The 17,608-nt window shown below is 44.3% G+C and overlaps 1 long non-coding RNA gene across 4 annotated transcripts in view; it reads right to left on the bottom strand.

The window, feature by feature from the left end:
* The window catches only part of LOC147573091 (uncharacterized), a 233,878-nt gene that overhangs the window by 12,803 nt on the left and 203,467 nt on the right, over positions 1-17,608 (bottom strand). For all 4 annotated transcript variants that reach the window (XR_015245708.1, XR_015245711.1, XR_015245709.1 and 1 more), the window contains one exon: positions 381-481. This is a non-coding gene — a long non-coding RNA (uncharacterized LOC147573091). The remainder of the gene's footprint in view (positions 1-380; positions 482-17,608) is intronic.

Here is a 17,608-nt window from a genome sequence, read left to right as displayed (position 1 = left end):
CCCCACGACGCTGAGGAAGGAGCTGGGAGAAGAGGCTGGATCATCTGTGTTTCAATCTTCAAAGAGGGGCTCCCTTGGTGACAAGACCCTTCTGGCAGTTGCAAGGAGTGGGGAGCTCAGAAAAGCTGGCCAAGGGGCAGTCTGTGAGGTCCCTCAGGGATCCTGTTGGGGGCGTCAAGGAGAAGGTGGGACAAGCCGATGTTCCCCATCACCCCTCAATTTAATCAGGGTAATGAGTTGGCTTATAGAAGAAATTCTGAACAATTTCGCTTAGTATAAAGCATTCTGAAAAAAATTTTGAAACCCCTATAGCACATCTTTCAGTTAAGCCACTGCAATTGGCAACAGCGTTCATTCAATGATGATAAATGAGCACTTACTGTGTAGAAAGCATTGTGCCAGGTACTGGAGACAAGGTGTGCACAAAACAAGTGTGATCTTTGACCTCTCGGAGTTTTCAGTCTCCCGGGGCACAGAGACACTGGAAAGAATGAATTCACAAAAAATATATATAAGTTGCAGTAAGTTTGATACAGAGAAGGGTAATATGAGACAGAACACCAGCAAAGAGGGAACAGGGTAGCCAGAGAAGGCTTCTCAGAAGAAAAGACATTTAAACTGAAACCAGAAGTAAGTGGGAATATTTGGAGAAAAAAGATGGATTTGTGAGGAGACCCAGCTGTTTCCTAAAATTCTACAATTTTCTCTGAACAAAACACCCACAGGCAGAGAGAGTAAGGTGACCCCCTAAGAATAAAAATCCCATATTGTTTTAATTTCTTTTTTTCAATTTTTCTACTAATGGGCTCATTTCCTATAATGCCCAGTGCCAGCACCCTGGATGGCATCAAACGCAGTGGAGGACTCAAAGACAATGGCCCTGCGCATGGCATTTGCATGGAGATGCTTCCAGGAACCTCAGGCAACTCATTCATCCATTCATTTGATCAACAACATTTGCTGTTTATTTGTGAGGGCCAGGGACTGGGCTGGAGTAATGAGAGAGGTGTGAATCCAGATCTCATACACAGCTTAAAACAAAGTAAGGAAAGACAAGTCAATGGGCAGTATGGGGAGGACACAGGGGACCCTAATGAGGGACTGCGGGTCACAGCTTAACAGGTGGAGGGTCCTTGAGAGCATGCACAGTGGTGCCCAGCTACCTGGATCTGAAGCCCAGCTCTGTCACTCCCTGTTTTATCCTAGGTGAGTAGCTTGCCCTCTCTGTGCATCTCTTTCCTCCCTTTTAAAATAGCACCTCTTCAGATTATTATGAGGTTTGAAGTATTAATATTTGCAAAGCCATACATAGTAAGGTCTATAGAATTGTTTGATAAGTGGATTTTAGCAAGATGGAAATAAATGCATTTTACTTTTAAAAAAAAAACTTTACATGTAGAAAATACAAAGAACTATATAAATATAACGATGTAGTCACCAAAGTTGAGAAAAGTTATCAGATTCATATAAGTGTGTGTGTGTGTGTGTGTGTGTGTGTGTGTGTGGCAACCCTAATCCCTGCGTTCTCTTACCTAGGACACCTCCCCTGCCCATTATTATGAACTTGGTATGTACGTGTCCCTTCTAGTCCATGTTTTTATAATTTATTACCTATATGTACTTATAAACTTAGGTGCCTGGGTGGCTCAGTCGGTTAAGCATCCAGCTTTGGCTCAGGTCATGATCTCCCTGTTCAGAGGTTCAAGCCCCGCATTGGTCTCTGTGCTGACAGCATGGAGCCTGCTTGGGATTCTCTCTCTCTCTCTCTCTCTCTCTCTCACTCACTCACTCTTTCCCTCTTTGCCCCTCCCCCACTCGTGCTTTCCCTTTCTCTGTCTCTCTCTCTTAAAGTAAATAAATATATAAAATAAAGTGTCATCGTCAGGTCAGAAGGTCAGTTGCAGATTCAGCTTGACCCCATACTACCAAAGTGCTCTCCACAGTGTTGCACAAGTTTCCACTCCCACCAGCAGTGTGCATTAAAGCATTAAACCTGGATCTTCTCAAGCAAGGTGAAGAACATGAAGCTGTTTCTGTATTCATTTTATTTCGAAGGACCCCCATCTTAGGTGAAAGTAATGACCAAACAGATTAAAATCCATTCACATCCTGCATTTTAAGGTCTAAGTTTAACTGGCCAACATTCAGATGGATTGGAGCTATTAGCATCTAAAGTATCATGGCCTTTGTTCCCACATCTTTTGCACTTCCCCACCCTTAAACCTTTGTCCTTTTATCCCCTTCCTGTCTTCCACATTCTTTAGTTTGCATGTGGTTTCTCAGTTAATACATAGCTAATAGCTCTTACTTTTCTTGCGTTTTTAACTGCTTAGATCTATGTGGATGTAAGAGTGAAAATTCATTTGATGGAAATACTTGCGTATATTTAAAGACCCAATTGCTCCCCTGGAGCTTGTATGCTCAAGGATGATTAATCTTGGGGCGGCTGGGTGGCTCAGTCAGTTAAGCGTCTGTCTTCAGCTCAGGTCATGATCTCCCGGTTCATGGGTTTGAGCCCTCCGTGGGCTCTGTGCTGACAGAGCTTGGAGCCTGGAGCCTGCTGCAGATTCTGTGTCTGCCTCTCTCTCTCTCTACCCCTCCTCTGCTCATGCTCTGTCTCTCTCGCTCTTTTGAAAATAAATATTAACAAATTTTTAAAAAGAATGATTAATCTGTGTAATAAACTGATTACTACAGTCACTACACTAAAAACAAAACAAAACAAAACAAAACAAAACCTGGATCTTTTCAGCCTGAAATAACTGTGTCCCAAAATTCTTCCAAAGATATATGGACCTTTGCATCCGTCTTAGTCTCTTATCCTTACCACATCTTGTGAGACAGGGCTTGAGAGTGCCAGTTAGGGGACAGAACTGAGGTGCGGGGGAGTCTCCAGGCTCGTCCACAGCTGTCAGGGTCTTTGAGTGGGAATCAGAGCATCGTGCACTCCTTTCAGTTATGCTGACCTTTAGACCAGTGGTATCTCAGCTGTGTTCCTTAGAGCAACAGGATTCTATGGTGTCATCCGAGTGAAGGGGAGGGGGTCATGAAAAAGAAGGTGGAAAGGGAAGATGACCAGAAAAAATTTTAGGTGCCCTCCCCCAATCTCAGCCCAGGTAGTTCTGCCCTAGCCTGTCTGCCCACTTAGAAAGACTTTATTTGGGGAAAAAAGAAGAGTGCACTGCTTAAAAAGAGAGGGGAGGGGAAGCCTACATTTATTAAAGAATGTGAATCAATAATTAATAATCTTCCAAAACAGAAAGCACCAACTACTTAAAAAAGAAATTATACCAACTCTCCGCAATCTTTTTCAGAAGATAGAATCTGAGAGGTACATCCTAACTCATTCTATGAGGCAGGCATTACCCTAAAACCAAAACCAGATAAAGACATTATAAGGAAACTACAGACCAATGTCTGTCATGAACATATACCAATATCTCTTACACAAAAATCCTTAACAAAATATTAGCAAATTAAATCCAAAAATGCATAAAAATTATATAGCATGACCAAGTGCCATTTATCCCAGGTAGGTAAGACTGGCTCAACAGACAAAAATCAACTATGTAATACAATAAAATTAATGTAATCCATTACATCAACCAACTAAGAAAAATCGTGTGATCATATCGATACAGAAAAAGTATTTGGCAAAATCCAATACCCATTCGTGATAAAAACTCTTACTAAATTAGTTTTAGAGAGGGATTCCTTCAGGTTGATTTAAACACCCCACCCCCCACCCCCACAAAAAACCCTAATGCTAACATCATACTTAATGGTGAGAAACTTGAATCTTTCCCACTAAGATAAGGAATTAGGCAAGTTTATCTTCTCCTACCATTGCTTTTCGATATTATACTGGAAGGTCTAGATAATGTAATAAGGCAAGAAAAGGAAATAAAATGTATACAGCTTCAAAAGGAAGAAATAAAACTGTTTTTGTCCTCAGATGACAGGATCATGTATATAGAAAATGTGAAAGAATCTATAACAAAACAACAAAAACTCCTGCAATAAGTGATTATGGCAGTGTTTCAGGATACAAGATTAATATACAACAATTAATCATTTTCTTACATACCAACAAGGAACAAGTGGAATTTGAAATAAAAAACACAACACTATTTAAAAAAAAAAAGGAAAAGCGGGGCCCCTGGGTGGATCAGTCAGTTAAGCATCAGACTCTTGATCTCAGCTCAGGTCTTGCTCTCAGGGTCCTAAGTTCAAGCCCCATGTTGGGCTCTGTACTGGGTGTGAAGTGTACTTAAACACACACACACCACACCACACACACACCACACCACACCATTTACAAGTAGCACTCCCCCAAATGAAATACTATGGTATAAATCAAGTAGAATATGCACATGATCTTTGAGGAAAATGATAAAACTCCGATGAAAGAAATCAATGAACTAAATAAATGGAGAGAGATTCCCTGTTCATGGATAGACTCAACATTGCCAAGGTGTCAGTTCTTCCCAATTTGATCTAGAGATCCAATGCAATGCCAAAGTTCTGGCAAGTTATTTGGTGGATATTGACAAACTATTTTTAAAGTTTTTATGAAGAGATGAAAGACCCAGGATAGCCAACACAACACTGAAGGAAAACAACATTGAACTGACAGTGACCTATTTCAAAACTTGCTATAAAGCCACAGCAATCAAGAAATCCTGTAGCAGCGAGTCACACAGAGAGTCAGGACACCAAGGCTTTTCTTTCCATGAAGCAGCTTTATTCATACCAGCACGGGCTCAGTGAGCTAAGACCCAAAAGGCTGAGCCCCGAGTGCAGTGGGAGGTTGCCTTTTGTACATTTTTTGCTCCTTTGTCTCCCATATATGGTAACATACAGTCTGAATGGGCAGTCTAGGTTACAGAATTGGGAGGAACGTCGCACATGTGCACACAGCCAGGTTGTCTTCCTTTGTCTTGAGATTTTCACAACATTCATTAGGGTGGGGTTCTACCACAATCCTGCCACCTAAGGGGTATTGCCCTTTCTCCCATGGGAGTCTATTGGAGTGGGTATTTGGAGTTGGGTATTTCCCTTTCCTGGGGTTAGTTATGTTCTGAAAAAACCCCAGAGGTTAGATTCTGGCTAACTAGTTTCGCCTGAGAGGGCAAATTTTGTAAGAATAGAGTGTTCTGGCATATTTTGAAATGGTTCCCTTCCATGCCCTGCACCCCGACCTTGCCCCCCCCCCATTAAAAGCACAGGGGATTTTTCTCCTATGTTTATTGTGAGAAACTGGTCAAGTTCCTGGAGGTAAATCTCACAATACTGTGGGAGCCTTGCTATGAAGTTGTGGGGGAAGGGGACACAAACATTCAGTCTATAGCAAGCAAGTCTATATGATATTGTCTCATTGTTATTTTTAATTTTGATTTCCCTAATGACAGATGATAATGAGCATCTTTTCAAATGTTTATTTTCAATTTGTAATCTGAGGTGCCTGTTCAGGAGTTTTGCCCTTTTTTAAAATTGGGTTGTTTTCTTACTGTTGAGCTTTAAGAGTTCATTGTATATTTTCGATGCTAGACTGTTATGTAATACATGTTTTGAAATTATTTTCTCCTTGTCTGTGGCTTGTTTGATATTCTTTTAGGTAGAAGCTAAGTTTATAAAAAGTGGGTTAATTTAAAGAAAAAATGTTATGAAAATATAGTGAATCCCTATAAGGAACTAAGTACAGATGGTAGTTGAATATAGAAGAAATCTTTTTTAAAAAAAATTTTTAACGTTTATTTTTGAAAGAGAAAGAGACAGAGCACGAGTGGGGGAGGGGCAGAGAGAGAAGGAGACACAGAATTTGAAGCAGGCTCCAGGCTCTGAGCTGTCAGCACAGAACCTGACATGGGGCTCGTGAGATCATGACCTCAGCCAAAGTCGGATGCTTAACCAACTGAACCACCCAGGGGCCCAGAATGTAGCAGAAATCTTAGTGGCAGTAAACACATGAACAAAATACAGGAAATGCTCCTTTAGGTTAAAGTGTCTCTGTCTCTGTCCCTGTCTCAGTTACATACACTCCGCTTACACAGAATAAGTCAAATTCCACCTCATGGGAATGTTCATGTCTCAGGTAACATTTCGGACCCTGGTTTACAGAGCACAGTTAGATGATTATTCTAGCAGTTTGCACATGTGGGAAATTAATTATTCCAAGTCTGTAAGAAAGAGTTTTTACCAAGTAGTACATGCAACACATACACACACACTATAATGTAAGTTTTAACTCCAGTTGAAGGTGCAAAGAAAGGAAACTGGTATCTTCATTCAAAAACACAATGTTTTAGTTTAACTGAATTCTTACCCCCAGAAAATGTGTCTTCCATGGGTCTCTAAACACCCGAGTTTTCACACTATCTTGCTTCTTGTGAATTCACAGAAGCAAGAAAGGCACATTCCCCCCACATCTTAACAGAAATCCTTGGCATTTCTGAATCAACAGTGGAACAATAGCATGAGCTAAAGCTGGGGGCAGAAGGGAGATAGGTGTGTTCAATGACCTGAGAGAAAGTGGGTGGCCCGACTGTTGCAGGGGTGAGCGGAGAGTGAGATGTTGCCAGGGAGGTGGGCAGGGCCAGTTGTGTGGGGCCTCAGATGCCACTTTAAGCATTTTGAAAGCAAAGCAAAGGTCATCAAAGGAGTAGTGGCGGGGGGGTGGGGGTGGGGGTGACATGATAACATTTGACTTTCACATTAAAAAAAAAAAAGTAGTTCCTATTCACCATATATTCCTAAGAAGGGTGGTTTCAGGGCTAGAAAATTGGGTCATTGAAGTTGCTTACTGCTTGTCGGAGAAGCAGGAGTTGGAGAGATGCTCCATAGGCCAGCGAGGAAAAAGTAAGACCCAAGTAAGAGAGTATGGGTTAAAGAGTTTATTTTTTGTCTACTTTTTTTCACAAGTACAACTCCACTTCTCTTTCCTGTATGCAAGGTGTATCTGTAGATTATCACACCATCTTGGACACTTTCTAGCATCCTCAATGGAAGCATGCCTTTGCCAACACCTTGGTCTTAGACTTCCAACCTCCAGGGCAAAAAGAAAGTAAATTTCTGTTGTCCCAGTTGTCCAATTTATGGTACTTTATTAAGGCAGCCCTGGCAAACCAAGACAGTGGGCGATAAACTGCTATACTATTTGTAGTATTTGGACCTTGGTGATCAACAGATCATGGCCATTTTCCTATCACATCCCAGGTGTTACAGTTACTTCAGAATAAAACTTATGCTCATCAGTACTTTAATATCACAGTTGTTATTGGAGTGCCTGGGTGGCTCAGTCATTTAAGCCCCTGACTCTGGATTTCAGCTCAGGTCATGATTTCACTGTTTGTGAGTTGAAGCCCCACATCTGGCTCTGTGCTGACAGCACGGAGCCTGCTTGGGATCCTCTCTCTCCTTTCCTCTCTGCCCTTCCCCTGTTCTCTCTCTCTCTCTCTCTCAAAATAAATAAACTTAATTTAAAAAATAAATAAAATAAAATCAGTTGTTATTAAACCCACTGCTAAATCGTGTTATGTAACACATTAACAAAGGAAGTGCATGTGTTATTATGTCACAATTTGTAAAATTCTTTGAGAACTGTTTATTGGTTTTCTTTATATCCCTATGTATTTTATGTTATGTATTTTAATGCATTATTCTGAGAAGGGCTTATAAGATTGCCAAAGGGGTCCCTGGCACAAAACAGATTAAGAATCCCTTCTTTGGGGGGCGCCTGGGTGGCACAGTCGGTTAAGCGTCCGACTTCAGCCAGGTCACGATCTCGTGGTCCGTGAGTTCAAGCCCCGCGTCGGGCTCTGGGCTGATGCCTCAGAGCCTGGAGCCTGTTTCCGATTCTGTGTCTCCCTCTCTCTCTGCCCCTCCCCCGTTCATGCTCTGTCTCTCTCTGTCCCAAAAATAAATAAACGTTGAAAAAAAAAATTAAAAAAAAAAAAAAAAGAATCCCTTCTTTGGGGCACCTGGATGGCTCAGTTGGTTAATCATCTGACTCTTATCTTTGGCTCAGTTCATGATCTCACAAGTGTGGGATCTAGACCTGTGTCAAGCTCCATGTGCTGAGCTTGGAGCCTGCTTGGGTCTCTCTCTCTCTCTCTCTCTCTCTCTCTCTCCCTGTCTCTCAAAATAAATAATTAAAAAAAAGAATCCCTTCTGTTTTTATATTTATTTTTTTGGACAGCACAAGTGGGGAAGGGCAGAGAGAGAGGGATAGAGAATCTGAAGCAATCTCTGTGCTGACAGGTTGACAGCAGCCAGCCTGATGTGGGGTTCTAACTCAAGAACCTGATCGTGACCTGAGCCGAAGCTGGATGCTCAACCAACTGAGCCACCCAGATGCCCCAAGAATCCCTTCTTTAAGAAGAAGAGAAACAGTATAAAGATATATCTCCACACCTCAGACCCCCTTTCCCATCCCAGAGTTCTGGGAGGTGGAGGACGGGGCAGGGAGGTAGTGTGTTCAGGGAATTGTTTTTCCAGTTAGAGACTATTATGTGACTAAAAGTGCTGTGCAAATTTGTCCTGATACACGACAAACCAGGTGCAGAGACCTCCCCTACTCCATCCCCACACCCAAAGGTGGAGGCTTGGTTTATTTCACTTCTGGGTTCCCAGATGTATTAGTCTGGGTTCTTTAGAGAAGCAGAACCAGTAGAAGTCCCAGGATCTGCAGTTGGCAAGCTGTACACCCAGGAGAGCCTGTGGAGTGAGTTCCAGGGTGAGTCTGAGACCAAAGGCAGAAGGCTAATGTCCCAGCTTGAAGGCAGCCAGGCAGGAGGGTTTCTCTCTCACTTAGAGGAAGCTCAAGCCTCTTTGCTCTGTTTAGGTTTTCAACCGATTAGAGGAGGCCCACCCACACTGAGGAGAGCAATCTGTTTTACTCTGTCCATGGAGTCAAACGTTATTCTCATCTGGAAACACTCTCACACACATAACCAGAACAATGTTTGGCTGAATATCTGGGTAGGCCATGGCCCAGTCAAGTTGATGCATAAAGTTAAGCCTCACATCACAGTACGACTAAGCTGTGCTTAGAACACCACTGATGCTTACATAAATATTTGTGGAATGAATGAATGAATGAATGAATGAATTAATGAACAAAAAGGCGTGGTAGAAATATCCAAATGGGGCCAGCTGGGAAGTGGAAAATCAGCCCAGGACCTAAACTGTCTTCCATGGGGAGAAGGAACCTCCACACCTGGTTTCCCAAGGATAAGAGGGAGAAGGAACAAGGCTTCGGTTCACTTCTGAGCACACAGTTTGCTTCTGATTCACTCCCTGGAAGCCACAGGACTGCTTATGGCCGTGCATGCTAACTAAACCTCGGCGGAGGGACTGCTGGCTGGGCAACCTTTGCACAATGCTGGCCGCCAACATACCAATGGACAAACATAAGACCCTCAAAGGAGATCCTGGCATTCGATGCAGATTCCACAGACATCAGGATGCTGGGGACCACACAACAAGGATCTGGCTTACACCAGGAGACTTCAACAAACTCCCCCTGCTCTACATGCCCCGTCTCTCTTCCACACAGGTGCTGCCTCCCAAAGATCCTCAGGGCCCTGAGGGACATGGAAGATGGCTCTCAGGCAGATGACTCATTGGGTCACACGCCCCTTTGAAGGGTGAATCCTATCTCATTGCTGCCTCCCCCCTGCCTACTGCTAAACTCCTGCACCGGACACATCAGAGGGGTTGGCTGTGAATGATCCAGACTCCAAACCCCAAGAGGCAGAGGACGAAACTTCCTTCAAAGGACTTGAGGGGAGTAAAAAGGCTGTGAAGTCTGCAGATCGCTGTTTGCAACTTCAGGGACGGCAGGAGGAGCCCCACTGAAAACTCTCAGGAAGTGTCACTGAAGCCAGCGGCTGCAAGATAACCAGAGTGCAGGTCGGCGTGGGACCGAAAATCCAAATGTGACCTCCTCAGTGATGAAGGAGTGGCTTCCCTCTTTGGGAGGATCCTATTTTCCATGTGACTGCTTTCTTGAAGGTGCCACTTTGCCCAGCCACACCCCTTCCCCCCGCCCCCCCCCACAGAGGAAAATGTTAGCAATAAACTGCACTCCGGAGATTAATGCAGCAGCTGGCATACAGCAGGGCCTGTCCAAGAAGTGAGCAGAGAAGACCACGGGCTGGCCCTGCCACTCCCTGGGCTAGCGCTTTCCGGCCAGGGGTCGCCATAGCAAAACTCGTTCAGCAAAGGGGCAAAGAAAGAGAAAACTGGGTGCGGATCCTTTCGTACAGCAGTGCATTAGAGCCAAGATAAAGAACAGGAAAATGTGGCTGTTGCCACAATCCAAGTGGTAGCAAATCTGTTTCAGTCAAGATCTCTCAGTCTGGGGATAAACTTCGGCAGGATATTTCTCAGTCTTCGGGTTTCCTGGCAGTTTGTTCATACTCACTTATATAAATAAGCCGTCGGGGCACTGTTATGGGTTGCATTGTGTCCCCCCACCCCCAAATTCATATATTGGAGTCTTAAGCCCCAAGACCTCAGAAGGTGATATATTTGGAGACAGGGCTTTTTTTTTTTTTTTTTTTTTTTTAACGTTTTTTTATTTATTTTTGAGACAGGGAGAGACAGAGCATGAACAGGGGAGGGTCAGAGAGAGGGAGACACAGAATCCGAAACCGGCTCCAGGCTCTGAGCTGTCAGCACAGAGCCCGACGCGGGGCTCGAACTCACGGACCGCGAGATCATGACCTGAGCCGAAGTCGGACGCTCAACCGACTGAGCCACCCAGGCGCCCCGGAGACAGGGCTTTTAAAGAGGTGATGAAGGTAAAATGAGATCGTTAGGCGGGGCCCTCATCCAGTATGACTAGTGTCCTTCTAGGAGGAGGAGATTAAGACACAGACACACACACAGGGAGGACCATGTGAAGACCCAGGGAGAAGACGGCCATCTATTAGCCAAGGAGAGACGTCTCAGGAGAAACCAATGCAGCTGACACTTTGATCTTGGACTTCTATCCTCCAGAATTGTGAGAGAATAAATCCCCCATGTTTAAGCCACTCAGTCTGTGGCACTGTGCTATGGGAGCCCTGGCAAACTCACACAGGGACCCCACAAAAAAGAACATGAGCACATCCTCATTCATCCTCATTATCCATTCAAAGGAGTCCCAGGCAAGATGGATTCCCACTCTTCCCCGCAAGTCTCTAGCCAATTCTGTAATTTCTAAATTTTACTGTCATAGCTCCCCACCCCTCGTTTCAACTTTGACACTAAATGGGAATCCAATTAAAACTTGTCTGTTCTTCAGATCCGCATCCCCATCTGAATGCCTTCCCCATATACAAGTCCCAGAGATGCCTCACCTGATGGGGACTGAAGGACTGGAGGAAATGAAGAGATGGTTGGAAGCAGCTCTTTGTACTTATCCACACGGAGCTGGAAAGGCATCAACCATGTGACATTTCCATTCTCTTGGAAATCCCAAGAGACACTGAGGGGCCACTTGTGGTTGTTCCCATCCTACAGATGAGAAAGCAAAGTCACAGACAATAGAATAGCTTAAGACATTGTTTTCCAGCCCCTGATGGTAGGCATAGTCTGGTGCTCGCATAAACTTTTGGTGTAAAGGGTTTATGTGTGTGTGTGGGGGGGGGGGGGGGTGGGTGTGCATGTGTGCATGCAATGCATATGTTGAAATAGCCACCTAACTTGTGTCTGCATTTCCAGGCTTGGCCACCTCCAATCTCCCTTCCACATTGCATCTAATGAAGGTTTCTATAGATTATGTCTGATATTATCACTTCCACATTAGAACCTTCCAGTGACTCCCCATTGCTCTCAGGACGAGTTTGAAATGCCAAGCATAACCAAGAAACCTCTGAAATATCTGACCCTGGCCCCCCACTCAGGCTCCATATCCCTCCAAAGGTGCCAAGCTTCCCTCCCTCTCCTCCCTGGCCTTTCCTCTGGAAACCTCCTTTCTCCACAATTCACCTGGCCAACTCTTTCCCATAGGTCAGTCTCATCTTAGGTAAAACATCTTCCAGGAAGCCCTCCCCAATCCCATAAACTAGCTTCAATGTCCCTCTGTGGACCTCCCCTGCATTCCAGCTTTCCTGTTCCTTGTACTGTATTATACTGTTGGCTTGTCAGTCTCCCCTCTGGAGTATCAGCTTGGTGATAATGTCTGTGTCTTGTTCTCTGATATATCCCCAGGGCTAAGCACAGCATGTGGCACACAGGAAATGCTCACTGTATACTGGTTTAAATGAATTTTGAATGGAAGTTAGGTATATGGACATCTGGGGCAGGAGAAAAAGGAACCATCCTTGTTCTTATGTTTGGGCATTTCCATGGGTATGACTCAGAAAGAGAAATGTTAAAAAAAAAAATACACTTTGATTTTGAGTCCAGCAGAGTTTGACCTTAAACCAACTTTCAAGCAGGGAAACTAGAATTCTGGGTCCAGTGAATAATTATTTCCCCTTCCTTATTTACCACTCATATCCCATCATCCAAAACTTAGACATGTGGCCACACATTGCTGCCAGGAAGACTGGGAAATGCAGTCTTTATTCCTAGGTGACCATATGCTCTATGAACAATCATCTTATGCTGGAAGAAAGGAAGGCTGGATACGGAGGGACAGCTGGTAGCCCTTTGCTCAGCATCCTCAGGTCTCCATGGCAACCTCTCCTACCCACACAGCCTGCACCCTGGGTCAGAGTTCACAGAACCGCCTGGCATGAGTGACAGCAGCAAAAAGCCACCACGCTTCATTCCAAGTCTTCCAGGACCCACTACACGTGACATGAGCCATCCAATGGGAAAACTGGGAAGCCATATATCTTTCTTCAGATCCCACTGACCCTTTGCATCATCTCTCCCCCCCTTCCTTTCTCTCCTTTTTTGAAAGTTTATTTATTTTGAGTGGGCAGAGACAGAGGGAGAGAGAACCCCAAGCAGGCTCCACGCTCTGTGCAGAGCCCGACAAGGGGTTCCATCTCACCACTGTAAGGCCGATACCTGAGCTGAAACCCAGAGTCTATCGCTTATCCTACTGAGCCACTGAGGCACCTCTCCCCTACTCTCTTTCTCTTATACCACATTATCTACAACTTGAGAGGCATCAGGTCTAACAAAAAGATCACTAACTTTGACCCAGCAGACCAGGGTTTGAATCTTGGATAAGCCACTTACAAGATATATGGCCTTAAATATTTAACCTGTCTGTACCTCATTTTCCCATCTGTAAAATGGGGATTATAAGATCTCGTGGGAACTGTGTTAAGGACTAAGTAGCTCATAGTAAGAGCTCAATAAATGGCAGCTACTGTTATCACAATGATTCACTTGGTCACTGAGGTCACTGCAGCTGCCTTCCACGTAACCACCCAATAAGCAGAGTTTATTAAAAAAGCCTCTGTGCCAGGGTTAAGCCACATGGTTTTCAAAGAATCAATATGTTAAGCTACCCAGCATAAGCAGACAGGCTATAAATAAAATTAGATTTCAAAGACTGTCCCTGATTGGCAGAGACCTCTGTACTCCCTGGTTTATCATTTTTCTGTGTGTTGCTAATATTGCTAATAATAGCAGTGATAGCTGTCATTTGTCAAGGGTCCCCCGTGTGCCAGACCCTGTGCTTTTCGATCCTCACGGTGGACCCAGGAGGCAGGCTTTCTCAGTCTCCTTTCACAAGTGAGGAGACGGCTCAGAGGGGAAAGCGATTTGCCCCAAGTCACCCAGAGCCAGCTTGGTACTCAGATTCAACTCTAAAACAGCATTTTGTATTTATTCATCTGCTCCTTCTTGTACTTCTTTATAAAAAAAAAAAAATCCCTCAAAATGATGAGTACAAATCACCTGTTACCACACAACTCTCTCCTCTCGAAGTCTATAATGAAGAAGTAAGTGAGAGCCACCGCCAGGCTTGCCGATCCCTCCCCCGTAGGGAACCACTCTTAGAAGCCTGTTCTTCATGCCTATGCAGTTTAATAGTCTTTCAATTGTCATTCCCACTCGCTTTCAAACAAGTCATTTCAAACAGGAGGAGCTAAAACTGCCAGGTTCAAACCTGCCAGGAGAAATGGCTTACACACCACACTCGCTGGCTTCAGTGGGTATGTTTCTTCCATTCGTGTGTTCAGTCACTCCTTTATCCGTTCAGTAAACACCAACCAAGCACCTCACACTCACCAAGAACATCTTAGGCACCTGGAATACAAAAATTAGTAACATTCAGGCTCTCTCTTGGAGAAATCATTAGCATAGACAGGAAGCCCATTCCCCGTCACAACACAAAAAGGAAAGAGGTGTAACGTGTCAAAATGAAGGTCAAAATGAGGAGAAAGCCAGGGAAAGAGACACTTGAGTTTAGAATAAGAGGATGCACGGACTACACACGACCAGGGGGTGCGTCATCCCAAGCAGAGGCCAGTAGGAGGGAAGGTAGAGGCCTCTTGTGTGGTTAGGACACCATGGAAGGCAGTGGGAAAGTCACTCCAGCCTTGAATAACATTCCTATTTGACTGCACCTGAACTTTCAAGCGGCTATAAGGCCTCTTCTTCTAGAAGGAAGATAGATGTTCCACTCATAGACATGTTAGCTACTGAAACTAATATAACACTGTATGTTAACTATACTGGAATTAAAATGAAAACTTATGGATAAGTAAGTAAATAAGATGCCAACATTTTAAAATCCATTATTAGGAATATGTGACAATAGGAAGACATGAAGTATTACCAACATGTGCTACAACATGGATGAATCTTGAAAACATTATGCCAGGTGTAAGAAGCCAGTCAGAAAAGGCCATATACTGTTTGATTCCATTTATACAAAATGCCCAGAATAGGCAAGTCTATTGAGACAAAGTAGATTCGCGGTTGCCTAGGGGTAGTGGGTGTTGAGAGGAAATGGAAAGTGACTCTGGGGCATATGGGGGTTTGGGGGGAGGAGATAAAGGAAATGTTTTAGTATTGATTGTCGTGATGGTTGCACATTCTGTGAATATACTAAAAACATTGAATTGTATACTTTATTTTTTTTTTCAACGTTTATTTATTTTTGGGACAGAGAGAGACAGAGCATGAACGGGGGAGGGGCAGAGAGAGAGGGAGACACAGAATCGGAAACAGGCTCCAGGCTCTGAGCCATCAGCCCAGAGCCTGACGCGGGGCTGGAACTCACGGACCGCGAGATCGTGACCTGGCTGAAGTCGGACGCTTAACCGACTGCGCCACCCAGGCGCCCCTGAATTGTATACTTTAAATGAATGACTTATATGGTATGTGAATTATGTCTCAATAAAGCTTTTTAATTTTTTTTAATATTTATTTATTTTAAAAAAATTTTTTTTTCAACGTTTACTTATTTTTGGGACAGAGAGAGACAGAGCATGAACGGGGGAGGGTCAGAGAGAGAGGGAGACACAGAATCGGAAACAGGCTCCAGGCTCTGAGCCATCAGCCCAGAGCCTGACGCGGGGCTCGAACTCACAGACCGCGAGATCGTGACCTGGCTGAAGTCGGACGCTTAACCGACTGCGCCACCCAGGCGCCCCTATATTTATTTATTTTTGAGAGAGAGCGAGCATGAGCAGGGGAGGGGCAGAGAGAGAGGGAGACACAGAATCCAAAGCGAGCTCCAGGGTCTGAGCTGTGAGCACAGAGCCTGACGCAGGGCTTGAACCTATGAACTGCAAGATCATGACCTGAGCTGAAGTCAGATGCTCAACCGACAGAGCCACCCAGACGCCCCTTGTTGTAATTGTTACTTTCTCATAACCTCACTTTGGACATAGGGACAAAAAAATCTGCTTTTGAATTTGGGTTACATTGAGAGTCCATTGGCCAGTCAACAAACCAAATCTATTTTTCTCTTTCCCTGGTTTAATCCAGAGGTTACCTGGAGGACCTTGTCTTCAAACTGCCTCCATCAGAATCACCTGGAGTGCAGGATACAAATGCAGATTCCCAGGCACCATCCAAGCCCAGTGAATCAAAATCATGGGACATGCATCCCAGGAATCTAGACTTTAATTCTGATATGTACCAAAGTTGAAGGACTGTGCTCTACACAATGATTCTTGGCTTGTAACTTCCTCCATTGCATGATGCTGAGCCCCAACCGATTTCTGAGTGCAAACTGATCCCAAATAGACCCAGACTGCTGAGACCACAGATTTACATCAAGACATACCTGATGTGGAAGAATCTCTGTAAAGAGAGATAAAAATAAATGCAAACTAAGTGTGTGACTATTGTAGGTGAGGCGTGAGAGACAGACAGTCTGAATGGGCCAATGGAAGGCTTCACAGAAAGGCTAAGGACAGAAAGAAGGGGATGGCTAGCTTGTGTTCCAGATGTGCAACTGGCCACATGTAGGATGTCAGTCCTAAATCTGATGAGCTGGATGACCTCAGATTTAACTCCTCTAATCTCAGTGGTGGGTTGGGTCACCTAAGAACATGCCATTCTGTCCCCTTCCAGCCATCCAGATCTTCCCAACCTACAGTACATCCTTCTGACCTCTGTGCCTTTAGCCTCATCACTACCCCTCTCTGAGTTCAATCTCTTCATGTATAAAATGATGGGTTTGATCCTGATTGTCTAGGGATTCTTTCCCCCCTCTGACATCATGTCATACAAGATCAAATGACCTTTGGGAAATATTGGGATGGTTTCTACTATGGTTTTGACCCCCAGGATTAAAACAAGAAAGGATATGACCTGCATATTTCAAGATCCATTTGATTGAGGTATATTTTACCTCTGATTTTGACACATACAACCTTTGGCGCTACCGCAATAATCAAGATAAAGAGCATTTCAATATCCCCCCAAAGTTCCCCATGCTCCTTCCTAGACAATCCCTCCTCAGTGTTTTCTATCACTATAGATTGTATTTGTCTTTTCTAGAATTTCATATGCTGAAATAATTCAACATGAACTCCTTTATGTGTAATTCCTAGAGATCCACCCATGTTGTGATGTGCATGGGTAAAGTCTCCCCTTTTATTACCAGCTCTGTTTTTTCTTTTTTTTTTTTTATTTTTTTTTCAACTTTTTTTTTTCAACGTTTATTTATTTTTGGGACAGAGAGAGACAGAGCATGAACGGGGGAGGGGCAGAGAGAGAGGGAGACACAGAATCGGAAACAGGCTCCAGGCTCTGAGCCATCAGCCCAGAGCCTGACGCGGGGCTGGAACTCACGGACCGCGAGATCGTGACCTGGCTGAAGTCGGACGCTTAACCGACTGCGCCACCCAGGCGCCCCACCAGCTCTGTTTTCATGGGCCTGAGAAATGGAGAGCAATCATCACTTCCTAGGAAGCCCTCCACCTCCCCTGACTAAGCCAAACCTGTCATTTGTTCCCACATCCCATGTACCCTAGCTCCGTATTCCTTGCCACAAACCTTTTGGTTTCTCCATAGCTGCCCAAGGGTCAGGGAGAAATCTGGGAAATCCAGAAATTTGGAGAAATCCCAGGCCCTGGGAAATCTGAGGTTTGTGGGTGCTTCCACTACCCAGGATGCTGCTACACCGTTTATAATGTCCTGGCCTCAGGTTGTAATGTGATGGTCAGTTTATCATTAAGTTCTAGTAGTTCCTTCCAGA

The sequence above is a fragment of the Puma concolor genome, chromosome E3, assembly GCF_028749965.1.
Source record: "Puma concolor isolate L17-30 chromosome E3, mPumCon1.1.hap2, whole genome shotgun sequence".
NCBI classification, from domain to species: domain Eukaryota; kingdom Metazoa; phylum Chordata; class Mammalia; order Carnivora; family Felidae; genus Puma; species Puma concolor.
The sequence above is the reverse complement of the archived record's forward strand: the minus strand, read 5'-3'. Positions and strand labels throughout refer to the sequence as shown.